This window comes from Arvicola amphibius, chromosome 2, assembly GCF_903992535.2.
Source record: "Arvicola amphibius chromosome 2, mArvAmp1.2, whole genome shotgun sequence".
NCBI classification, from domain to species: Eukaryota; Metazoa; Chordata; class Mammalia; order Rodentia; family Cricetidae; genus Arvicola; species Arvicola amphibius.
The window spans coordinates 51,945,841-51,973,270 of record NC_052048.2 but is presented as its reverse complement, the minus strand read 5'-3'; the positions used below and the strand labels follow the sequence as shown (position 1 = coordinate 51,973,270).

The 27,430-nt window shown below is 37.2% G+C and overlaps 1 long non-coding RNA gene across 1 annotated transcript in view; it reads right to left on the bottom strand.

The window, feature by feature from the left end:
* Nucleotides 1–22,293: 22,293 nt before the first annotated feature.
* LOC119807540 overlaps nt 22,294–27,430 on the bottom strand; it is an 89,564-nt gene continuing 84,427 nt past the window's right edge. Inside the window, exon 7 of the long non-coding RNA XR_005284313.1 lies at nt 22,294–22,470. This is a non-coding gene — a long non-coding RNA (uncharacterized LOC119807540). The remainder of the gene's footprint in view (nt 22,471–27,430) is intronic.

The following is a 27,430-nucleotide window of genomic DNA, read 5'->3' as shown; positions in this document are numbered from 1 at the left end:
AGGGCTTTAGTATATAAATTCTGTAGTACTTTTCCTCTACAGCCTAGGACACTTGGAACACCACTGCGAAAACAGCAGACTTTGTGTTAAACTAGCAACCATAATGAACAGAGTGGACATCAGCTTGTCTACAGGATCACAGCGCAACTGCGGTGAGGACCGGGATGAGGTTCTGGAATCCCTTAGCAGCGTTCACTCCAGGATGTTCACTTTGGGGCTGTGAGCATCACCACGGGGGAGGCAAGCTGCAAGTTTGCTATGATCAAGAGCCCTCAGAACACGCAAACACTGCACTTCTCTACATGGAATGTCACTGACAGAAAAGCAAAAGGCAAAGGAAAAACCATCTCTCTGGAGCCCCCTGGCTAATGGTCAGCTGGGCCGTTCCATCAGCCTATAATGTGAACCTGTTCAGCTGCATTTTCCAAAATGAAAATGGTCCCAAGAAGGGGAGACTCCTCAGGCATAAACTCCTCGTGCAAGCTCAGTACTCAATGGGATGTTTGCAAATTAAAACAAGTCCCCTGAAGCAGACGCTAGCCTTCTGCTAGATGAAATACGCTGAGGGTATCGGCTGCAGAGGAATCTTTGAAGGAGTCCTGAGGTAGGTAATAGTCTAACCACATTGCCAATTTCCCTTCGCAGTGCATAACTTAAAATGCCTTTCAGAAGCAGAGAATAAGATCCCCCACGCTCATCCCCTGTGGACTAAGGGTGAAAGCCGGCTCTCCCACATCCCGCCGACCCCTCTATCTGGTAGTAACAGACTCTTCAACACTAATAAAGAATTTTTTTTAATCCCTTATTAGCTGATTTAGTTCCAGCCCCAAGATTCCTTTGCTATAACTTTTCTTTGGCAGCTCATTTCCTGCCAGGAGTTGTTTGTTATGAAAACCGATGGGAAATGAATAATGTATAAATTATAAAAGCTACCCCATTTTTACCTCCCTCGTTATGGCCCACTGTGTTTCCAGGAGCATATGTGTTAGTGGGGTGTTTTCAGTATTCATGACATGAACTTCTAATTTATGAGCTCTTAAAGGCACACTAGTCATCAGCATGCTAATTATTAATATTGCACTCTGAGGACTTTTCTCGGGAGCTCTATTGCAGCAGAACAGAAAGCTATGAACTAGTATTCGGCCACTTTCCAGATACAGGGCCAAGTCAGACTGGAGCGCGAGTCTCTGACACTGATGTGTGGATGGCTGGATCCGGAGTTATTTACTACGTGAAATACCAGCCTTGCCATTTTTTAAATGTTAATGGCTTTATGGCAAAGACAAAAAGGCCTGTGCTTCCCACCTGGAGATTTCAGAATTTCGCATCCGGCCGTGGAAATGCCTTGACAATGTTGGAAATCACTTTCACTTTTCTCTTAATTACCTATAGATGTTTATGAAGTTTCATAATTTCAGATTAAAAAAATATGTGAAATAATGTGTGTGTTTGTGATGACCGAGTGGAGGAGACTACATTTAATATGGTGTATTTACTGATTTGGAGTAGGGAGGACAGATTTTCTTGTTGGTTGTATAAAAAGAAAACTGGAATTAAAATTTTAAATAGAGTATATGGATTTATTTATTTCAGTCAGGTTGTTGAGCCAAATTCAGAGACTACACTAATTGACTCAAGAGCATGAGTCAGCAAATTAGAAAGATTGCCCAGGGCCCAGGTTATTTTTCGAGATGTGGACTGAATGTCCACACAGGTTTTTAGTCTATATCTTAGTCTTTATTTATTGTATATGAAACATAAAACTTTTAACTCAAGTTCTGGGGCTATTGATGCGGGAGATTTGAAATAACCAAAAATAGTCCTTTTAGAATAAATCAGTTTTAATAAAAGAAGAAAGAGGGGCACACTTACAAAGCCAAAGCTCCAACGAAGCAGAAAGTCAAGCAGGGAAAAAACAGGGGCGTCTCTTCCCAACCCGGTTCTTTTTAAAGGTACCTTTCTCCTCTGGGGCAGCCACGCTCCTGAATGCAGGGATTGGGCCAGCTGCCCCAACATCTCCCCCTTTTGTCTAAATAAGGCAGATTCAGAAACCAAATAACAACTATATACAATGGGAATTGATCATATAAAATTACAAGAAGCAAGCAATATTAGGCGAGGAACATATAACAAAAATTTTACTAAACATTCTACCTTCAGGAAGTCTAAATAATGTAGAAGGTAGCTACAATTATCTAATCTTCAACCCTATCAAAGATCTGAGAAGGGAAGTAATATTACTAAAGCAACCAGGAAGCACAAATGAGAAACTTCCAAAATGTGCAACAGATGACAGAGACAACTGACTACCTGGGCAACCACACGAAATCTTGTTAGCAATGTTGAGGCAACCAACTTTGGCTGAGGGCTGATATAACCTGACATACCATTATTCAATGGCAAGGAACCTTTAGTAGAACTATTCTATCCTGTCTTGGCAAGATAAGACAATTCTGTTTTATCCACTTATGGATATTTTGTATCTTAGTCAGTAGTGGAGGTATGGGCTTTTCTTTGCCCAAAGGCCAGTTCTGCCAAGAAGAAGACAAACTCCCAGTGGAGTGCCTTTGGTGCTCAACGTTCTCTTGGGAGTAGAGCATTGTTGCCAGGAGTGATTGTGTCTCATAAGTACAAAACTCTAGGTTAGATTAAAGGCCATGTTCTACAGCTCTTCAAAGAGGTCGAAGATTATGCTATCTATACTAAATATAATCTCTATGTGTCTAAAAAACCTGATTATCCTAAATATAAATATGACAAACATATAACTCTCAACACTTATCTAACTGTATGACTAATAGAATAGACAACTGTGCAATAAATGAAGACAATGATTTCCAAATGTAAACAGGGTCATTACATAAATAATATCTGAGGTAGAAATGTACATTGCAATATGGTAAACAATGTCATTACATAAATAATATCAGAGGTAGAGATGTACATTGTAATATGGTATATATCTCAATATAACAATTGTTTCAAACAGAGGTAGGATCATACTCTCATACAATGTTCAATATATCAATATACAAGAATCAGCACCCATATAGTTTTCAAAAAACAATAACTCACAAAAATCAATTATTCCTTCAGACCACCAGTTAATCCCTCCCCCCTTTTTTTGGAAATATATATATTTTGGAACATATATATATATATATATATATGTATATATACATATACATACACATATATATACATATATATACATATATATGTATATATATACATATATATACATATGTTCGTAGTTTATACCCCTGAGTCCATATAAAGCCTTCCTCAACCCCTCAACCCTATACCAGCCACCAATTAGTGTCCCTAAACCTGAAGGTAAAGTTTGTTGGGGGGGGGCGTCGTCATCTAAAGAAACTTGTTGTGAAAGTATGAGGACCTGAGTTCAAATCCCCTTAATCCATGTAAAGCCCAACACTCTAATACAGGTCTGTAATGTCAGTGTGACCATGGGAAGATGAGCTGCTTTTGGGCTGGGTGTACACAGCAGAAAATAAACCATGGACCTGAATCAAACAAGGTAGAAGGTGACGATCAACACTATAGGTTTTCTTCTCACTACTGCATGTATGTGCATGATTTATATGCACATATAAATATAACAAAATACACAATGCTCAACTTCATACTTAAATTTTAGGGTTTTTTTTAAAGACTTTCATTACATAAGTACTGAATTTTAATCAGTGCAAACCCTCTCTCTTCCCCCTTCAATTCCTAACATGACTGTTCCAACTTCTTTTTAAATTCATAATCTCTTCTATAATAGTTATTGTGACTTTCTACACACACACACACACACACACACAAACACAACCTACTGAGTGCATTTAGTATTGTTTACATGTGCATGTATTTAGGGCTGATCATTGGGAATTGGATCAGGGCACTCAACTTTTAAGAAGACTGATTCTCCCTTTAAGTAGCCATTGATTGACTGTATCCTTTCGTGTAGGGGTTTGGCCTTTGTAAAATTCCCCCTGTCCATGTTAGCAGTTGACTGTTGGTATAATTATGCAGGCCTCAGGTGACTATATTGTTCAGATTTCTTGAATGTAGGCTTCCTGCCCCTGGGGAAGGCACAATTTCTTAGCAAGAGTGTTGGTTTTCCAGCTCCTATAAACTTTCTGCATAACCATCCCAAGGTAGAATTATATTGGCTTAGAAAAGTAACAATAGTATATAAACAGATACTTCACTTTCATTTCCTGACTGCCCAGACCTGAATAATCACACAGAAACTATATTAATTACAACACTGTTTGGTCAACGGCTTAGGCATATTTCTAGCTAGCCCTTACATCTTAAATTAGCCCATTTCTATTAATCTATATATCACCATGAGGCTGTAGTTTATTGGTAATGTTCTGGAATCTTTCTCTTTTGGCAGCTGCATGGTGTCCCCTTGACTCTGCCTACTCTTGCTCTCTACATCTCTGTTGGATTTCCCACCTGGCTTTATTCTGCTAAACCATTGGCGGAAATAAATCAACCAATAAAAGGAACACATATATCAGAAAGACATCCCACATCATCTCCCCTTTACTGTCTAATTAAAAAGGAAGGTTTTAACTTTAACGTAGTAATCATCACATACACAAAAAGTTATCAAGCAAAAATTATTACAAAAATTACAATACATAATACTTTCACATTCTGCAAATTAAGGAAAAGATTCTATCATCGATTCTGTCTATGTGAGTCTAAGGTTTTATAGCTAATTTATCTTTAATCATAACTAAGGAAAACTATAATTATAGCTATCTAGTTTTCAACTCCATCAAAGACCTTAGAAGAATATAATACTACCTAAGTAAATAGGAAGTGCATTGTAAGCAACTTACAAAGTTCTAGAATTGACAGAGACATCTTACTGCCTGGATAGTCATCCAAAGGTTTTTGTAACATGAAGTCATCCATCTGCAGCCTATTGACCTATAATACATGGCAGATTTTCAGTGAAGTAGGAAATTTGAAGATCTATTATGCCTTGTACTGGCAAAATTTGTCAGTTACTTTCTTCTGTGCCCTGCAGAATGTCTGGCAGTTTCCTTTGTGAAACAAGAACCCTAATGGACCATTTTGTCTTTTGGAAAGTTCAGTAGTCACTTTTCTGTGGGTCCTGCATACCATCAAACAGCCCAGAAAAGAGCAGTTTCTTACCCAAATGGCTAGCTGCATCACCTTGAAGACAAATTCCATAACAGATTTCTTCAATGCCCATCAACTTTTATGAAGTAATTGGTGCTGCCAGAAGCAGACATGTCTCATTGTTTGAAAGTCTAAAACCTTTTGAATGCCATATTTCACAGGTCTTTGAAGTGTTGAAGATTATCTAGTTGAAACATATCTGTGTATATCTATAAAATCTAGCTAGCATGACTAAAAGTTTTATTATTATAAATGACCATCTATTAACCTCTATTTCTTAATTATATATTACATTTTTGGTATTTCAAGACAGGGAAACATTACATTTTTAAATGAGCTGTGTAAACATAATACCTTAAACAAGAATAGAAATATATATATATATATATATATATATATATATATATATATATATATATATACAGTGTAACAAAATTGACCTTAAATTTGTATCAATAGACTAAAATCCATATCTATGTACAGTATTCATTTCTATATAATATCCCTTCTTTGTATTTTTAGAAAGAGGTCAATTGTGACCATTAACTATTTATACCCAACACATTTTAAATAAAAGCAAATATTTATAAATAATTATTTTGTGAATCTGAGCCTAGTTTTCTTCAAACTGTTTTCTGTGGTTTGTTGGGCAAAGTATTTTTAGGGTACACAGAGACCTTTCAGGGGGTCTTGTTTCATCAAACAACATTAGCTATTAAGGAATCCACAGCTTTCTATTCTCTATGGAAACAAAATCAGAACCGCTTTTCCAAAACATATCATTAGAACCAAATTTTGAAGTCAAGATACATTTAACATATATGTTAATTTAGGTTAGCAACTCTCAAGATCAAGTGTCTCTCTACAGGCAAAAAATTCAAAGAAAACACAATAATATACATAATCTAGACTATGTGTATTTTCCAAATTTTCATGGCCCATTATGATTTTTATTTTATTTTTTTCTTTAAGAACCTCAGTTTAATATCCTTAAATTATTTTTTAATCTATGACTTTTTTGATCTTTTATCCTCTCTGTCTTAAGCCCATTCACATTTGTCAAACTTACTGTGGCCCATTTAGAGACAATTTTTATTTGAATCTGTCTTTACTGTTTATCTGTAATCCTTTTCTGACTAGGAATATTTTTTAAAATGCTAAGTAAGCATGGTTATGACTAACGCTGTGGCTTTGCCTGTTGACTCTACCCCCATCCATCATGGCAGAGGTATGTTTACTGCCTCTACCAGTCATGTTCACCCATTCAGTCCCAGAGATGCAGCAGGTCTAAGTCACCATTAAGCAACTTGTAGCATGCTTCTCACAAACCCCATTTAAGTACTCCAAAGAAGGATGCCTCTGCTTGCTACCAGCAAACAGAGCCTATCTGAAAAAATGCTGTTACCAAGAAATTATCCATAAAGACCCCTATTTTGTGGGTCACTTCTTTTAGCTGCATTTTTTTCAGATAGACTCACAAAGACTTCTGTTTTGTGAGACTAAAAGTGCTTTTTAAAAGCTTTCTTAGGCTTTATGTAAATGTACATTACTGAATGGGTATCATTATGTAAACAGAGATTGTGCTTTTCTTTCCTGGCTGCCCAGACCCAAATAATCAACATAGAAACTATATTAATTACAACACTGTTTGGCCAGCTTAGGTGTACTCCTAGTTAGCTCTTACATCTTAAATTAACCCATTTGTATTAGTCTATGTATTGCCGCCAGGCTGCAATTTACCAGTAATGTTCTGGCACCCTTCTCTTTTAGTGTCTACATGGCATTTCCTTGACTCCAACTATTCTCTCTCTCTCTCTCTCTCTCTCTCTCTCTCTCTCTCTCTCTCTCTCTCTCTCTGTGTGTGTGTGTGTGTGTGTGCTTGTGTGTGTTCACATTTCTCACCTGGCTTTAGTCTGCTAAGCCATTGGCCAAAATAGCTTTATTTATCAGCCAATAAAACCAACACATACACAGAAGGACATTCTACATCAGTAGTAGGTTCTCCTGTAAGATCTATGACCTCCCCTAATAGCTGCTTAGGTATAAATTCCTTCCCATCAATGTTTCCACTTTATGGCTACTTTGGATAGAGCAGTGATGAACATAAATGAACAATAGTAAGACACAGAGTGATAGTTTATCATATGGTAAATCTGTTTTTGGCTTTTTGAGGAACTCTGACATCTGTAGTCACTGCACCAGAATGCACTTCTGTGAGCAGTGAGTGAGAGTCTCCTCTTTATCCCTTTCAAACCAGTGTTTGTAATCGTCTTAGTTATTCTGACTTGGCTAAGATGAAATCTCAAAGTAATTTTAATTTAGTAGTTTCCTTCATGTCTAAGAATGTTGAACATTAAAAAAATTTCTTAATTATTTGCATCTTATCTTTTGAAAGCTATGTTTAATTCTATACCCCATTTTAAAATGTTTGGTTTGTTTTCTTAATGTTTAGTATGTTTTAAATCAAAACCTTTAAAATATCTCAATTTTATATATAAAAAGTAATTTACCCACTTTTATTAAAAATAGATTCTTTTTCTCATGCAATGTTTCCTGGTTATAGTTTCACTCCTCTCTCCTCCTCCCAGTTCCCTCACCTCTTTTTCAACTTTGATCTACTACCTAGATTTTTCAAACAACAGTTAATACTAATGCTCTTCAAAGTGTTCAACAAAACAGGAACAGAAGGAATACTGTTCAATTTATTTTATGAGGTCACAGTTACTCTGATACCTAAACCACATAAAAACCCAACAATGAAAGAGAATTACAGACCAATATCCTTTATGAACATAGACATAAAATGCCCAATAAAATAGTTACAAATCAATTTCAAAAACTCATCAAAAAGATCATCTGCCAAGATCAAATAGACTTCATTCCAGAGATAGAGAGATGGTTCAATGATGTGGGAGGGTCTTCTGTTTGAGTTGATTTCATTGGTTAATAAAGAAACTGCCTTGGTCCATTTGATAGGCCAGCCCTTAGGTGGGTGGAGTAGACAGAACAGAATGCTGGGAAGAAGGGAAGTTAGTCATGCCTCTCCTCTCTGGGACAGACGGATGGAGCTAGCCGCCAGGTCAGACATGCTGAATCTTTCCTGGTAAGACACCACTCGTGGTGTTACACAGATTTTTAAATATGGGTTAGAGCAAAATGTGAGAATTAGCCAATAAGAGGCTGAAACTAATGGACCAGGCAGTGTTTAAAAGAATACAGTTAGTTATTTCAGGGCATAAGCTAGCCAGGTGGCCAGGAGCTGGGTGGCAGGAACACAGCCTGCTGCTCTTCACTACAGAATGGCGCCCATGTGGATAACTGAATCAACAGAAAGCTTGAGAATGCTTGGGAAAGAATAGAGTAAAGCATGTTTTCTTGGTAGCAGCAATTTCTTGGGTCTGCTCTGCTTGCTAGAGGCAAGCAAGTACTCTCATCTAAGAGAGGCTTCCTGACTCAGCTTTAGCTGCAAAACCCTCCAGCTCTTAAGAGGTCCTGTTATGAAACACTTAAATGGCATTGATAAAAGCTGACTGCATGCTTGTTTGTTTTCAGCTGTAGCAGGAAAAAAGTTGTGCTGTTTTAAAATGCCAGTTTTCTGGGCCATCCTGCCAGAGCAAACACTGACTCTTTCAGGCAGATAGTCTGACTGAGTGTGGTCTGTGAGCAGAATGTTGCAGCTTGCTTGCTGGCAGGGACCTTGAAACGCCATAGAGTTGTGACCATAAAAATGGCTACAGCCAGTACTTCTGCCATGAGGCAGGAAAGCTAAGGAATGGGATGGATCCAGCCATCAAAGCCATGGCTCTCCATATTGCTTAGTAATTTAAAGGCTCATGTGGTCAGAAAAAGAGAGAGATATACAGTAAAGAGAGATTCAAAGACAAAGAAAACTTCTAAATGATTTACAGTGTGTTAAAAATATATGTAGGCTAAAGGTTAAAGTTCTTAAAAGTAAAACAAACAAACAAAGAAGAAAGAGAGAAGTTGGGTGTGGTGGTACATACCTTTAATCCTAATGCCTGGGAGGCAGAGACAGACAGATCTCTGTGAGTTCAAGGTGTTGTAGAACACACCTTTAATCCCAGCACTGGGGAGGCAGAGGCAGAGGGATCTCTGTGAGTTCAAGGACAGCCTGGTCAACAGAGTTATTCCAGGACAAAGATATACAGAGAACCCTTCTCAAAAATAAAAGTAAAAATAAAAGAAATAGAGGTTAAGTAAAGCTGCATAAAGATGGAAAATACACAGAGAATCTTGATACTGTATGCTATTATGCTCTTTTTGAATTGTTCGAATGCTGAAAAAGGAGCAACAGCTGCTAAAAGATATTTGTTTATAAATGCTGCTGAACTAATCCAACATAGATATTTTGAAAATACCTTGACTTCAGAATTTGGATCTAAGGATATGATACTTTGGAAAAGAGATTCTTCTTTTGTTTTCACAGAAGATGAGACTCTATGGATTGCTTCTATCCCAATATGGTATGATAGATCTCACCGTCCTGAAAGGTTGCTGTGAACACCTTCAAAAAATTACTTCACTCAACTGCCAACTGAGAGGAACCTGGCACACAGGTTATAACATGAAAGACCTAGATAACAGTGCCCCCATACAGCAGGAAGCAGTTTGGAGAGAAAAAACTGTGCCCATATTCCCAAATATTGTTTATAAATGTTCTTTTACATTTAAAGGAGGATATGATATAGGTATGAATAATTTGCATTGGTATTGATTTTAAGGTCAATTTTGTTATATGTAAATGTATTTCTGATATTGATTAAAGTATTGTGATTGTGTAGTTCATTTAAAAATGTAATGTATAATTAGAAATATAGGTTGTTAATGGATAATCATTGATAATAGTCAAGCTTGTAGTCATGTTAGTTAGATTTTCTAGATATATAGAGATATATTTCAGTTAGATAGGCATTCTTCATCTCTTTCAAAGACTACAGAATATGACATTTAATGTTTTAATAACTTAGCTTTTCATGACAATGAGACACGTCTGCTCCTGGCAGCACCAATCTACTTCAAAAGGAAGATGGGCATCGAAGAGGCTCCTTATGGAGTTTGGTAGCCATTTGGGCAAGAAACTGCTCTTGCCTGGACTATTGCATAAACTAGACACAGAGAACTCTCAGAGAGAGGACTGCTGAACTTGCCTAAAGGTGAGATGATCTTTTGGGGTTCCTGATTCATGAAAGAGTCTGCGAGACATTTTGCAGGACACAGCAGATACTGAACTGCCTTTGAAATTTCCTGTTTCATGGAAATGTCTGCTGGAAACTATGGGCCTGTAGGCCAAAGATGGATGCCCCAACGGTACAGAGGAACTTTGGGTGACTCTCCAGGGAGTGAGATGTCTCTGTGATTTCTAGAGTTTTATAAGTTGCTTACTTCTCATATACTTAGGTAATATATCCTTCTGGGGTCTTTGATAGAGTTGAAGAATAGATAGATAGTTATAGTTGTTTTCGTTTGTTATGATAAAAGATAAAATAGATATAAATATTGTAACTGTAATTCTTACTGGATAACTGTTTTTGTTATATGTAATTTTGCTATGCTAAAGTTAAAGCCTTCCTTTTTTGTTTAAGCAGCAAAAGGAGAAATGATGTGGGAGGGTCTTCTGTTTGAGTTTATTTTATTGGTTAATAAAGAAACTGCCTTGGCCCATTTGATAGGCCGGCCCTTAGATGGGCCAGACAGAACAGAATGCTGGGAAGAAGGGAAGTTAGTCAATCGTCATGTCTCTCCTCTCTGGGACAGACGGATGAGCCAGCTGCCTGGTCAGACATTCTGAATCTTTCCTGGTAAGACACCACTCGTGGTGTTACACAGATTATTAAATAGGGATTAAAGCAAAATGTGAGAATTAGCCAAGAAGAGGCTGAAACTAATGTGCCAGGCAGTGTTTAAAAGAATACAGTTAGTTATTTCAGTGCATAAGCTAGCCAGGCGTCAGGGAGCTGAGCGGCAGGAACACAGCCCGCTGCTCCTTCTACAGTTCAATATAAAAATAATCAATAAATTTAAACAAACTTGAAGGTCATCAGAAAAGGCCTTTGACTGAATCCAAAATCCATTCATGATAAAAGTCCTAGAGATATTAGGGATGCAAGGGACCTACCTAAACATAATAAAGTCAGCTTACAGAAAGTTCATAGCTAACCTCAATTTTTCTTTCTTTTCTTTTCCCTCCCTCCCTCTCATTGGATGATATGAATCTATTTAAATTATTTATTTTATTTTAATTTAGCTTTTTATGTCACGTGTATCTATAGAGTCATCCATTTCTTTCAGATCTTGTAGTTGCAGAATATGTGTTTGTAGAGTATTTTAATGCACTCCCTTTTCATCCCAAATTTCATTAGTTATATTTCTCTTTTGGTTAATTTAGCTAAAGATTTGTCAACTTTCAAATAGCCAGTCTTAGTTTCATTGCTTTTTTGTAATTTTTATTGTTTGTATTTCATCAGTTTTAGTTCAAAATTTGATTATCTCTTCCTGTCTTCTTCGAATATTGTTTTTTTTCTTATTTTTCCAAGGTATTCAGATGGTTGTTAAGTTATTGAACTGTGATCTCTCATGTGATGTTGGGTTCCCTTCTGTATGCTCTAAATATGTGTTATTACCATTGATTAATAAAGAAGCTACTTTGGCCTATGGCAGGACAAAATATAGATAGGTGGGAAAACTAAATTGAATGCAGGGAGAAAGAAAGAAGGTAGAGTCAGGCAGACACCATGTAGCTGCTGAAAGAGATAGATGTCAGAATCTTACTGGTAAGCCACAGCTTCATGGCAATGCAGAGATTAGTAGAAATGTGTTAATTTAATATGAAAGAAGTAGCTAGAAATATGCCTGAACCATTGGCTAAATAGTGTCTAATTAATATTGTTTCTGTGTCATTATCCAGGTCTAGTTGGCTGGGAAATGCAATGCAGTCTCTGGTTTCACTCAGTTTCTTTAGTGTAGGCAACCATTGGTATAAACTTCCCTCTCAACATTGCCTCTGTTTGTTCCTTTGGTTTTAGTGTGTTATATTTCCATTTCATTTTAGAAATTTATATTTCTCTTCTTTATTTCTTTCTTGGCACCATTGCCACTCAGTAGTGCTTTGTTTAGTTCCCACAACTCTATGTATTTCCTATAGTTTTTACTGCTGTTGATATTCATCTTTTTCTATTGGGCTCAGAGAGAATGCAGGATGTTATTCCATTTTTTTTGTATTTTTTGAGACTTGCTTTGTATTCTAATATGTGGTTGATTTTAAAGAAAGTTCCATGGGCTACTGAAAAGACTTGGTAGTCATTAGTGTTTGATGGAATATTCTGAAAGCATCTATTAGGCAGCTTTGATTTATGTTGTTTTTTAATACAGAGTTTCTCCTTTTATTTATTTTTTCTTAATGTCCTGTCTATTGATTAGAATGTGCTATTGAAGTCAACCATTATCACTATGTTGGGAACCAATCTAGGGTTTTACCTACAATATCATTTCTTTTGTGAAATTGGGTGTCCCTGTATTTGGTAGTTATGTGTTTAGAATTGTTATATTATATTGGTGTATTCTTTACATTTAATGAGTATGAAGTTTCTTTTCTTACTTTGTCTGACTAGTTTTGGCTTATAGAAAATTTTTTCAGATATTAGAATATCTACATTTTCTTCCTTCTTAGTTCAATTTTCTTCAAATACCTTGTTTCAACCTATTACCCTAAATGGTTTCTATCATTGATGGGGATGTGTGTTTTTTGGAGACACCTGTTTTCTAATATAATCTGTTAGTTTGTATTTTTATTGGAGATTTAAAGCTATTGATGACCAGAGTTATTAAAGATGTGAATTAACTCCTGTCATTTTGTTGATTTTACAGTATTTTCTCAGATCTCTTACCTGGCATTGTTTATTTGTTCTCTGTGTTCCTTTGGGTATGTTTATCATTCTCCTCAGATTGAAGTATCTCTTCCAGTGTCTTTTGTGGATCTATCTTTGTAGGCATCACTTTCATTTGTTTTTGTCATGGAAAATTTTGATTTTTTTCTTCAATTTTCATAGTTTTTCTGCATATAATAATCTAAATTGACAGTTTGATATTTCAGTACTCAGAGTACTCATTGCCAGCTCTTCTAGCTTTAAATATTCCTGCCAAAGAACCTGATATTATTCTAAAGTGCCCACCTCTATAAGTGACTTAACCTTTCTGTATTATAGCTCAACTTTATTTCAGAATAAGGGGAATAGAAATATATAGAATGGGGATAGCACCTGAGACATCATGTAATTTGTGACTGGAAGTACCATCCTACCATATAGCTGGAGCATAATACCTAATTTTCCATGGCAGCATGGTGGGATCATTTGTTGGGAACTGTGTCAAAGGTCACACTTAAGATAAGTCAGGCATCCATGCTCAGAGATAGCTTCCAAAAAAAAAAAAAGCTCAGGTAGAGAGCAGGAATTCCTTCTGGGAGAAGGGAGTCCTGTATTTGACTCTGAGCTCAGAAGGCTGACCAGACATCATGGACTACAACCTTAAGCAGCAGAATCCTCCCACATTTATTAGGTACCTTCACAATAAATTTGTATTTTTATGTAGGAGACATGTTACTTTGAGAGGTGTGTCGATGTGCGTGTGTATGCGTGTTTATGTGTGTATGTTGTGGGATATTAGTTTACCTACATAAATATGTGTAGAATTTGTTTATGTGGTAAAATACTAACTTAACAATGTAAAGATGTGTTGTATTTGTTTACCTTGCATGCCTGAGGCACCTTATTGGTCTAATAAAAGGTTAAATGTCCAGCAGCTAAGCAGGAGGTATAGGTAGAACTTCCAGGCAGAGAGAATAAGTATGAAGAGGAATCTATGCTCAGCAGAAACAGAGGGAGACAGAGTGAGAAAGGGGAGAAAGGGAGATGCTAGGGAGATACTAGGAGGCAGCCAGCCAGACAGCCAATCAGACATGGGGGAAGCAGAAAAGCACGACATATAGAAAGAAAGGACAAAAGCCCCAAGGCAAAATGTAGATAAATAGAAACAGGTTAAATTAAGTTAAAAGAGCTTGTGGGACAAGATTCATCTAAGGCAGAATATTCATCATTAATAACAAGTCTCCATGTCTTTATTTGGGAGCTGGTTGGTGGTCCAAAGAAAATTCCAACTACACATTTGTGTGTTTGTATGTATGTGTGTGTGTCTTGTTTCTATCTTTGTGTTAGAATTTGTAAAAACATATGGAATTTTTGGTTTAGGTTTTCTTTCTTTCATTTTGCTCAAGTCACATTTCTTTCAGAATGGGTGCTTGCAATGTTCAATATTAAGTTAATTCATAGCAAGGTATAATATCAATTTCTTCTGGTTGTCTGCTAGTTAGGGACTACAGCTTTTTATCCATGGTCTTCTAGTTGCTAGCGCTAATATGTTGCCTTCAGAGGCTTGGTCAAGAAACACACTTGGGGAACTCCACAGGAGCAGGATTGAGCCAGCAACCCAGGCTGGAGTGGGCCTGAGGCAGGAGAGCAGGATTGAGCCAGTGAGCTAGACCAGAGCAGGCCTGAAGCAGTGAACTCTACAGGATCAGGACTAAACCAGCAACCTGGTCTGGAGTGGGGCCTGATGTGGGAGAGTCTTCTGTTTTAATAAAGAAACTGCCTTGGCCAGCCCTTAGGTGGGTGGAGTAGACGGAACAGAAAGAAGGAAGTGAGGTAGATGGCTCAGTCAGATGCTACACCTGTCCTAAGTTAGACAGACCGCCGTGCCTCTCCTCAGAGAGAAGCCAGACGCGATGAAGCTCCAGCCCAAGATGGACATACGCTAGAATCTACCTGGTAAGGCACCACTTTGTGGTGCTACACAGATTATTAGATATGGGTTAGTCAAGATGTGAGTAAGAGGCTGAAACTAATGAGCCAGGCAGTATTTAAAAGAATACAGTTTCCATGTAATTATTTCAGGTAAAGCTAACCAAGAGGGAGCCTGGTGGGACTAAAAGCAGGCCTGCCCGCCGAGCTCCACACTACAGGGGCCTGAGGTAGCAAACTCCACAGGAACAGGACTGAGCCAGCAATTTGGGCTGGAGCAGGCTTGAGACAGCAAACTCCACAGGAACAGGTACAGGGGAGCAACTGCTGAGGGAGTGGGCTGGAGATAGATACCTCTGTGGGTCCAGGCATGAGTCTGGGACCTTTGAGTGAGTAGGCCTGAGCAAGGACTTCTGCGGGTCTGGGTGCACCCAAATCTGTGACCCCCAAGGGAGTAGATCAGACCCAGAGACCTTGGCAGGACCAACCCCAAGCTAGTGACCTCTGCAAGAGCTGATCCAAACCAGGGACATTTACAGAAACAGGCCTGAGCCAGCAACCTAGGCCAGTGCAGACCTAAGACAACAAACTCCATAGGAGTGGAGTAAACCCCAGGAACACTGAGTGATCTCCAGGAACACTGAGTGACCAACAGGGTAACTAGAACTGTGTCACTGACTGCATCATGAGGAGCAACCCTCTGAGCCTTGGATCCACTGGCACCTAGATGATTGACCACCAGAGTCACTACTACACCAATTAGAAGGAAAGATGGGTAGACAAGGTAAGAACACACACCTCTACCACAAAGTGCAACACAACAACTAGAACATTGTTCTAGTGACCCTACAATGACAAGACTTGAACAACCAAATATAGATGAAGCAGAAAAAAATGACTTAGAAAGTAACTTCAGGAGAATGTTTGAGACCCTTAAAGAGGAAATGAAAAATTCCCCCAAAGAAATGGAGGAAAAGGCAGACAAAAAATTGGAAGACATGAACAAATCCCTTAAAGAAAACCAAGAAAAAGCAATTAAACTACTCAAGACTTGAAAACTGGCAAATCAAATTCAAGAACACATCAGAACCATCACCCACATGATCAAGTCGGCTTCATTCCAGATATGCAGGGATGGTTCAACATATGAATATCTGTTACTGTAATCCACCATATAAACAAAGTAAAAAAATAAAACCACCTGATCATCTCATTAGATGCTGAAAAAGCTTTCAACACAATACAACATCCCTTTATGATTAAGGTCTTAGAAAGAGCAGGGATACAAGGAACATACTTAAACATAATAAAGGTGATATATAGCAAGCCAAAAGCTACCAACAAACTAAATGGAGAGAAACTCACAGTGATCCCACTGAAATCAGGAACAAGACAAGTTTGTTCACTCTTTCCATATCAATTTAATATAGTTCTTGAGGTCCTAGCTAGAGCAATAAGACAAAAAAGGAGATCAAGGGATACAAATCAGAAAAGAAGTCAATCTCTCTATTTGCTGATGATACGATAGTTTACATAAGTGACCCCAAAAATTCTACCAAGGAACTTCTACAGTTCATAAACCCTTTCAGTAATGTAGCAGGATAACAAAAAAAAAAACAAACAAAAAAAAAACAAACAAACAAACAAAAAAAAAACAGTAGCCCTCCTGTACTCAGATGATAAATGGGCCAAGAAAGAAATCAGAGAAACATCACCCTTCACAATAGCCACTAATAGCATAAAATATCTTAGATTAATTCCAACCAAACAAATAGAAGACTTGTATGACAAGAACTTAAATCTTTGAAGAAACAAATTGAAGAAGTCACCAGAAAGTGGAACGATCTCCCATTCCCTTGTGTAGATAGGATTAACTTAGTAAAAATGGCAATCTTACCAAAAGCAATCTACAGATTCAATGCAATGCCCATCAAAATCCCAGCAAAATTCTTCACAGACCTTGAAAAAACGGTACTCAACTTCATATGGAAAAGCAAAAAATCCAGGATACCCAAAGCAATCCTGTACAATAAAAGAACTTCTGGAGGCATTACAATTCCTGACTTCAAACTCTACTACTACAGTACTGAAAACAGACTGGTATTGGCATAAAAACAGACAGAAGGACTGATGGAAATGAATCAATAACCTGGATATTAATCCATACACCTTCAAACACCTGATTTTTGACAAAGAAACAAAAAATATTAAATGGAAAAAAAGAAAGCATATTTAAAAAATGGTGCTGGCATAACTAGATATCAACATGTAGAAGAATGAGAATAGATCCATATCTATCACCATGTACAAAACTCAAGTCCAAATGGATCAAAGACCTCAAGATAAAGTCAGCCACACTGAACCTCACAGAAGAGAAAATGGGAAGTACACTTGAAGTACGCATTAGCACAGGAGATCACTTCTTAAATATAACTCCAGTAGCACAGACACTGAGAAAAACAATTAATAAATATTTCGTCCTGCAACTGAAAAGCTTCTGTAAAGCAAAGGGCACTGTCAACAAGACAAAACAACAGCCTACAGAATGGGAAAAGATCTTAACTAACACCACATCAGACAGAGGTCTGATCTCTAAAATATACAAAGAACTCAAGAATTTGGTCACCAAAAGAACAAATAATCCAACAAAAAATGGAATACAGACCTAAACAGAGAACTCTTGACAGAGAAATCTAAAATGGTTCAAAGACACTTAAGGAAATGCTCAAGATTTTTAGTCATCAGAGGAATGCAAATCAAAACAACTCTGAGATTCCATCTTACACCTGAAAGAATAGCCAAGATCAAAAACACTGACGACAACTTATGCTGGAGAGGTTGTGGGGAAAAGGGAACACTTCTGCATCACTGGTGGGAATGCAAGCTGGTACAGCCCCTTTGGCTGTCAGTGTGGTGATTTCTCAGAAAATTGGGAAACAACCTTCCTCAAGACCCAGTAATACCATTTTTGGGTATATATCCAAAGGATGCTCAATTGTGACACAAGGACATGTGCACAACTATGTTAATAGCAGCTTTGTTTGTCATAGCCAGAACCTTGAAACAACTTAAATGCCCCTAAACTAAAGAATGGATAAGGAAAAATGTGGTACATTTACACAATGGAGTACTACACAGCAGAAAAAAATAATGGCATCTCTGAATTTGCAGGCAAATGGATGGAGCTAGAAAAGATCATTTTGAGTGAGGTAACCCAGACCCAGAAAGACAATTATCATATGTACTCATTCATAAGTGGTTTTTAAACATAAAGCAATGAAAACCAGTCCACAAATCACAATCCCAGAGAATCTAGATAACAATGAGGACCTTAAGAGTGACATGCATAGATCTAATCTACCTGAGAAGTAGAAAAAGATAAGATCTCCTGAGTAACTTGGGAACACGGGGACCATTGGAGAAGGTGTAAGGGTAAGGAAAAGGCAGGGAGGGGAGCAGAGAAAAACGTAGAGCTCAATAAAATCAATAAAAAAGAAAGACAATTGGAAGAACTTTTCCCCCTCAGTGTGGACTGCTCCTAGATCTCAAAGCCAGAGAAAACAAATGGAATCTCAGAGGGATAATGAAGGCTGAGAGGAGGTGGCAGGTCCTAAAAAACACCCATAGGTCTTTGGGGTGAGCCTAATGAAGCAGGACTGAAAAGGGGATTAGAGGTACACGCTGTGTGATCTCTTTGATATATGCTGATATTCAGCTTGCAGTACTTTATAGAAAACTTTTGCATCTTTTTTATCAATGATATTATCCTACAGTTTTCCTGTTTTTCTTTGTGTGTGTGTGTGTGTGTGTGTGTGTGTGTGTGTTTTAGAGTGATGATACTGGATTTGTAGAGGAGTTTGGATGTCCTCTTTCTGTTTCTATTATTTTAATTATTTAAAAGTTGTTAGTTTCAGTAATTTTTTTGAAAGTAGAATTCTGCAGTGAATCCATTTGTACATGAGATTTTTATTTAGCCAGAATGCATTTTATTTGTTTAAATCTATTTGTTATGATCTGTTTAAGTTGTTGGTCTGTTTGGTTTAAATTTGGTGGTTCTGATGAATCTAAAATTTGGCAGTTTCTTTTAGATTTTCTAACTTAATAGAGTTTCAAAAGTATTCTCTTATAATATTTAGAATTATTTTGGTGTCTTGTAATGTCTTCCTGATAGTATCTGATTTTGTTTTCTTTGGATCTTCTTTGTCTATTTGTTGGCTAATTTAGATAAGTGTCTATTGATCTTGCTTATCTTTTTAAAGAACCAGCTCTTAGATTTGATTCTTTGTAATTTTTTTTGGTAAGTGATAATGTTTTTTCTATATCATTAATTTCTACCCTGATTTTTATTATTTCTGCCAATCTACTGGATTTTATTTTTTTTTTCTTTGTTGTTTTCCAAACTCTCGAGTTTCATCGTTAGTTAATTTATTTATGGTCTGTCTGATGCTTTTTTCTCTTTTTTTTGTTGTTCTTTTTTTTTTCTTTTTTCTTTTTTTGGTTTTTCGAGACAGGGTTTCTCTGCAGCTTTTTTAGAGCCTGTCCCGGAACTAGCTCTTGTAGACCAGGCTGGCCTCGAACTCACAGAGATCCGCCTGCCTCTGCCTCCCGAGTGCTGAGATTAAAGGCGTGCGCCACCACCGCCCGGCTCTTTTTTGTTGTTCTTAATGCAGTCACTCAGCACTGTAAATTTTTCTCTTAGCATTAAATTTTAATGTGCCTTGGAGGTTTTGTTGTGTTTTCATTTTTCTTCGTTTCCATGATTTAATTTTTTCTTGATTTCTTCTATGATTTAGTCATTATTCAGTAGTCTTATTTAATTTCCATGATTTCATGTACTTTCCAGAGATTCTTTTGCTATTGATTTAAAACTTTATTGTACTGTGGTTAGATGTGACACATGGAGTTATTTCAGTGGGGTTGAAGCATGTCTTGGTCTAGTAGCTCTTTATTAAATTGCATGAATCAGAGTTTGTTCAAAAATATGTTTAGTATTGTAATGTCTTCTCGCTTAATTAATATTAATTCTAAAATTTTGGAAGACTAGACATAAAATCTTTATTGTAAAATATGGCTCTAATTTATTTGAATAATTAATTAGTTACTTTTATAGGCCACAGTGTTTTTATTCATACTATTTGTTGGTGGTACTGCCAAATATAATAAAATAATCACCTATATTGATTTATGTTAAAAAGTTACAAGCTGTCCTTATCTTGTGATTTTTTGGAGAGCTAGGGAAATGTATTCACTTATCAAAGTAGAATAGAGAGACTAGATAGATAGTACTGTTCCTAAAACATTCAAGTTGCATTTCTCATTAGTATCTTTGAAAAATACACTTAAATGGTAATTAAATTTTAACTTAATGAAAAAGTAAAATAACAGTAATTTCAGAAGATTAGTTTCTGATCACCCAGAGTACAAAGAAATCTAAAATAGACATAATTTACTCATTACTATTATCAAAGATAATAATTCTACCTTTTGGTATATGTGTTTCTAGTCTTTACATATAATTGATGTTTTTAATAGGTAATATTAGATTTTGCTATGACATTCCATTTTACATTATTCTTATGCTATAAGTATATTCTCATATAATTTCAAGGTCTTCATATACATAATAAAAATAACTATAGAATGGGGCTATATAGCAAGCTCAGCCGTTAAAAATGCTTGCTGTTTTTGCAAGGGACCTGATTTTAGTTAGCAACACACATTGTGAATTATCCAGGGGATCCAGTGTATTCTTCTGCCCTCCAGGGGCATCTGCACAGATGTGCACATGCATACGTGTGGATCCACGTGTGCACATGAGTTGGAAGTAGAAACAAATTTTTAAAAAATAGATCAGAAGCTGGGACAGTGTTGAGGATGTTATATAATTCTTAAACAACCATTTTAAAAGATTCATGTCGAGAAATTGACTCCTGCATGTTGTGTTCAGTAGAATGCATCCCCATTCCTTTCACCCAGTTTCTAAGTGATTATTTGTCGCAGTTGTTTTGGGAGTATTTTGTGTGTTCTCTAGAGCATGTGCTCTTCAAATAAGTGCAGATTAAAGCCACAAGCAGTTATCACTTAGTAAAGAGTTGAAATAACAGCAGACAGTGCTTCTGACCCGGAAGAAATGTAGCACTGCTGACACTGAGAAACAATGCAGTCATCTGGGAAAACAGTCTGGCCTTTGCTTTTAAAACTAAAAGCTAAGTATTTAGCTGTCATAAGACTTAATGACTAGTTTCTTGGGTATTTATTTCAGAGAAATAAAAAACTCATCTTTACCAATAAGCAAGTAAACAAATCATAGAAAAACAAACAAAAAATTCAAACTGTATACAAATATATAACAGCTTGAATCAATGAGGGAATGATCATACAAATGTGATATACTTCCTTTATAGAATATAATTCAATATTAAGAATGAAAGATATGCTTATATATGTTACAACTCAGATAAATTCCTGAAGAATTATATTGAGAAAAGTTAATACTAAAAGGTAATATATAATATACTTCTACTTATGCAGTATGCTAAAATAACAAAATTGCAGAATTTAGATAGAAACTATGGATTTCCAGGGGTTAAAAGACCTGGATGAACATGGGGCTCAGAACAGGATGGAAGAAAAGGGGATGAGTGTGTTAACAGAGGGACAATTAAGGGCATCCTCATGGTGAAGGGTCTCTGGATTGACTTCAGTGGTGGACACAATGAGCCTATGCATAGGAGAAAATTTTCTCACACACATACATGAACACTGATGGACATGCACATACATGAATTAGCAAAATGCTAATTAGATAATTTTATGTTGCTATATAGCATATTCTTTTCCCAAATGCCACCATTTGTCAAATTAGGTAAAGTATATATGTCAAGTCTCTGTTTATTATTCCTGTGAACCATAGAAATTTATCTCAATAGTTTTTGTTTTTGCTCTTTTTTGAGGCTTGGTCTCTCTGTGTAACAACCCTGGCTGTCCTGGAACTTGCTTGCTTTATAGACCAGGCTGGTCTCGAACTCACAGAGATCTGCCTGCCTCTGCCTTCCAAGTGCTGGGATTAAAGATGTGTGCCACCACTGACCATTTTATTTCAATAGTTTTTAACTGATGAGTTGTGCCAAAGCTGACTGGCAAACCTGTGTCAATGATTATTGTATTTACAGCTTACTTTTCAAATTGCTGCTACCCTTCATGATCAGTTTGAAAGATATCATCCAGGGAAGGGAAAAGTTGGCATTCTTAGACAGTTTGAGAATGTGAGAGCAATAGATATGCTGCAGTGAAAACTCTGAACTCTGCACAAATCCCTTCCTGAGTACATGCTCCATTATGCATTGAGTAGGTGCCCCCGAGCAAAACGGACTGGAAACTGGAAGTCAAGCTGGACTCTTTCAGTTTTCTGCAATTCAGAACTGCTTCTGGGAAGGTGAAGACTTCGTTTCAGTTTTAAAAAACATGTGCTTAGTCACTGCAGTTCATCCTGAAATGTAAGAGGTATGACTCTGAGACTCAAACACTGGAAATTTAAAAGAAGATGCACAGACACACAACCACATAACCACACAGACTGTGAGGAGTGAAAGTTGAATGTGAAATCTTGCCAGGTTGCTTGTCTTCTCTGTTCAACAAACAGAAGCATTAAAAATCAAAAACCAGAACCAAGTTAAACACAAATAAACAAAAACTATGATAACCAAATATGACATAATTAGTGCAGTTATTTTACAGATAAAATTAATATAGGGCTGGTGAGATAGATGAGCAGTTAGGAGTTCTTACTACTCTTTTGGAGGATTTCCAGAACTAGACTACAACTTGCCTGTAACTCCATGTCTAGGAGATTTGACACTTTCTTCTGACCTCAAGGACACCCACACACATGTGATACACATAAATACACACACACAATAAATGAATAAATAAATAGTGGCCACACACATGTAGTACACATAAATACACACACAACAAATGAATGAATAAATAGTGCAAACACATGTGGTATACATAAACACATACACAACATATATACATATATTTGTGTGCGTATGAATAAGTACCACCCACACACATATAAACACACAATAAATGTATGAATGAATAAATAATTTTAAAAAGAAAGTTAAATAAACAACGATAATAACCTAGAAGCTTGATAGCTAGCAGATTACTAGTATAAGAAATGCTGGAGAAGTTTCTTTAAGTTCCAGGGGAGCCTTACAATATTGTAACATAGGCATGCAGACAGAAATGAGAAACATTTGAAAGAATGAATACGTGTATATGTAAACAAGTATATATAACCTAAATATTATGTAAATACTTCTCCTTAATATTTAAAATAAAAGGTATCATAGAATTCAGATATAATATAAACTGTACAAATGACGGTGAAAATAGAAATGTACTATTTCACAACTGTGACAGTTTAGTCTACAAAAAATCAATTCAAAATTTAAGCAAATTCTCATGAGTTTGAGTTAACTACACATGCTGTTACCATAAGTAACCTTTGAAAAGGAAATTCAAAGAAATATAGTTAAAAGCTTGTGGAGAGTAAAGTGGCATTCTCTAAGATGTTAAGAAGAAGGATATGATAGGTAAAGGGCAATGAGAGGGGAATGGAGCAAATAGAAAATACAGAGCACAATGACAGATCCAAGTCTTGGTATACAACAATCCCACTAAGTATAAACGGTAAAAATATAGAACAGCAAATATTAGATTGGACTATTTGTGATAATTGAAGGAAAAAGGCGCAGGGACCCTGGAAAGGAGTGATGAACGGCTGGAAGACAAGTACGGAGATATGGGTGGTCACTGTGGCCTGTGACAGGTGTCTTTTTGCCCTCAAGCAGAGTTCAAAGGTTGAGCTCACCATGCTGATCATCTTTGATCTTAAGATACTATTGGAGTAAGTGTGCCTCCTCCTGGCCTCACTACTCCGTCCAAATCCCAGACGTCTGAAAGCCTGTCTCTCTCCTGTCGCCAGTGATCGCATGGTGCTCTTGATGACAGGATGTGGTCAAATAGAAGAAGCCTGATCCTAACCTGCATCACAGAAGTCGTGCTAACTCCTGTCCTGCCCCACTGCTTAAGACTGGTTTTTAAAGATGGTGTGTTGCTTCCTTTCTTGTTCAGAAAATAGAGTTATATTTCCTTTCCCTAGTTTGTGTCTGTGAACTCATGGAAATACAAATGCCCTGAGCTTCTAAACAAAAAAAGAGGAAAGCATTCCAGTGTACTGGAGATGAGAAAAGGACTCCTGGTCTGAGAGTGACAAAAAAAAAAAAAAAGAAATAATGATTAAATTATTCTAAACACGAGGACTGGAATCACACATGCCATGAAACTCAAACCGGAAACAGCATGTAAAGTGAAAGAATTACAGAATTCTTAGAACCAGAAATTTGGAACTTCTTTGGCTTGGAGCCACCCCACCCCACAGGCTCCTGATTGAAATAGCAGCCCCAGCTGATAGTATTTAGGCAGATTGTGAAGCCTTTGTGGCTTGGGGCCTAGCTGGCCAATGGTGTCCGGTTTGGGCATACTTTAAAGATTATATCTGTTTTCAGCTTCAGTTTAACCTGTTTCCTGATGGAGGAGAGTTATCTGTTTATGTTTCTTTCATTGGTTAATTAATAAAGAAAACTGCCTTGGCCCTTTAAGAACAGAAAATTAGGTAGGTGGAGTAGACAGAACAGAATTGTGGGAACAAGGAAGTAGAGTGGGGGAGACGCTTCAGGCATTCCCCATAGTGAGTCTCCATGCTTCTCCTCTCCGAGATGGACGCAGGTTAAGATCTCTCCTGGTAAGGCACCCCTCGTGGTGCTATATAAATTACTAAATATGGGTTAAAGCAAAATATGAGAATTAGCCAATAAGAGGCTGAAACTATGGGCCAGGCAGTGTTTAAAAGAATACAGTTTCCGTGTAATTATTTCGGGTGTAAAGCTAGCCGGTGGCGGGTGGCGGGACACAGCCCCGCCGCTTCACACTACAGTTTCCTGGTCTGACTGCTGTGGGAAGCTCATGCCATTGACTCCCACTGCAGTAGCTGGAGTTCTTCAAAGTGCCATGTCCTCTTACAATGATAGAATATGTCCTCCGAAACTATGAGCCGTGATCAATCCTTTTTCCTCTAAGTCACTTCTTTCAGGTAAAATTTCCATGTATAAGCTGTTGGTTGCAGTGACAAAGTCCTGGGGATAACTTGATGGAAGTTTGTGCCTTCTGGGTGATGGTTTCAATTCATGGTTAGGTAGTGTCATCCTCATAGTTACACAGAGGCAGAGAATCATGGTGGCAGGAGCATGAGGAGGTAAAAGCTGTTCTACTCATTTCAGGAAGGAGGGAGACAGAGACAGAGAAGCAGAGAGAGACAGAGACAGAGAGAGAGAGACAGAATGAGGAAATTACTGGAGATAGCATATAGCTTTCAAAGCCAAATTCCCAATGACTTACTTCATCTAATTAGATCGTATACACTAAAGTTTCCTTTAAATATCCAATTAAAATAGAAATTATTAAGAGACTTAGTTTATCAATGAAGTGAAAGCACTTCTGATTTGATCATGTTCCACAGGCCTCATCTCTGATAGTGCACTCAAGGGCATGACTTTTAACACGAGTGTTTGGGAGACTTTTTCAGATTCAAACCAAAACAGTTGATGTGAATGATCCTGTTTTACAATTATGATGTTATGATCTCTTCCAGGATTTGAATGAGGCTCATGCTGAGGCATCTGTGTTTTGCTCTTTTTTTCTGCATTCTTTGTACATTGATGGATTTGCTGGGGAGAAATCCCAGAATTAGAAAGAGCCAGGTCTTCTGGCTACATCACTGTTCTTAAGACCTAAGAATTGCTCTGAATTACTTCAACACTTAGGTCAGTAATCATCCAATCTTTTAACTATGTGACACTGCCTAGATCCAAAAGTACTTTGATGTTTTCTATTTAAGTTTGTCAAAAACACACTAAATCAGTTCCTTTTCTGATTTATATATGGAAACCACAGTCTTAAATACCAAGATGTGGCCTTTGCAGGGAGTATCATAAACTACCTTTTGGGATATTTTCTGCTGTGGTCCTAGTCATGAAGGGTTCGTACATTCCAGAGTAGGGGCATGTGGATTAGAAACGTTATGTAGGAGGATCAGAGATATCAAAGAAACACAGAGACACAGGATAGTGCCTGGAGGGTAACTCAGTGAATACTGAGTTCGCCCATGTTTAATTTTCATATGCTTTTATACCCAGATACAAAAGGGGTGGGAAGTAGTCAAAAGACTGCTTTACCATGACACAAAGGACAGCCAGAACAGTTTCTTGCTGCAATACTTGAGATATCAAGCTGTTATTTCCTGAGTAAAGCATTTGATGTCTCAGGCAGGATATGTAGTGAACACACCCTAAACCAAGTATCCTGTAGGCAGCCTCTCCATATGTCAAACCTCCTAAATAAAGGGGAAGGAATGTGCTTGAATTCTCAGACCTTTGGTCAAGGTGGAGTGGATCCACCTCTTTGGGCCATCTTAATGTTCAAAACACCAAGTAACCACACCCTAGGTCAAGATGTGTAGCCATACCTGTTATCAACAACTTGTAAAGAGCAAAAGTAAGCTCAAACTCTGCCCTCCAATCAACAGGTTCACAAGGGAGGGTCTTGTGAAGGGAGTCAAGGCAGGTGCTCTCCTTTGGATCCTATGGTTGGAGAGGGCCTTACCTTCTTATCTTCCTCCCACCCCCATCCTCCCATACATGGGACAAAGAGGAAATAAACAAGGCAACCTGATAGTCCCAATTAATAGTAAAAATTTAGGTGTGAATACATTAAGTGTCATCAAGACTATGGCTGTATACAAGTAAGTGACAAAATGGGGTTTTACTGTATTGATGTGCCATAGTTCATTTGCCTCATTTTCTATCAACGGGCATTAGTTATTTTCAGAATATTTTTCTCATTTAAGCCACCATTAATTATGCATATGTGTTATCTTGTTTGTCTTTATAATTATTATTATTATGATTCGTAGGGTTAATTAGTCTGTCCAAATTACCGATTGGAACATTTTGAACATATTTAATAGCAATAGGTATTTACTGTCAAATGCTCATTGAATGCTTGCAAACCTAGGTAAAATAACAGGCATTTGTTTCCTACGTCTCTACTAACACCTCACATTATCAGTGTTCTGCTGTTGACTTCCCAGTCTGGCTGAGCATGATAACATACTGCTTTTGTTGTGGTCTGTCTTTCTTTAGGTTTCAGTGATTGCAATTCCTGTATAAATAGCTGGTCAAGGTGAAATGGTATCTAAATATATCTCATTTCTGGAAATAACAACAGTATTTGCCTTGGCATTGTTATGAGGATTAAATGAAATGAGATACGTGAAATGCTTAGCACGGAGTTGACCCATAGTCCACAACAGAAGGTGG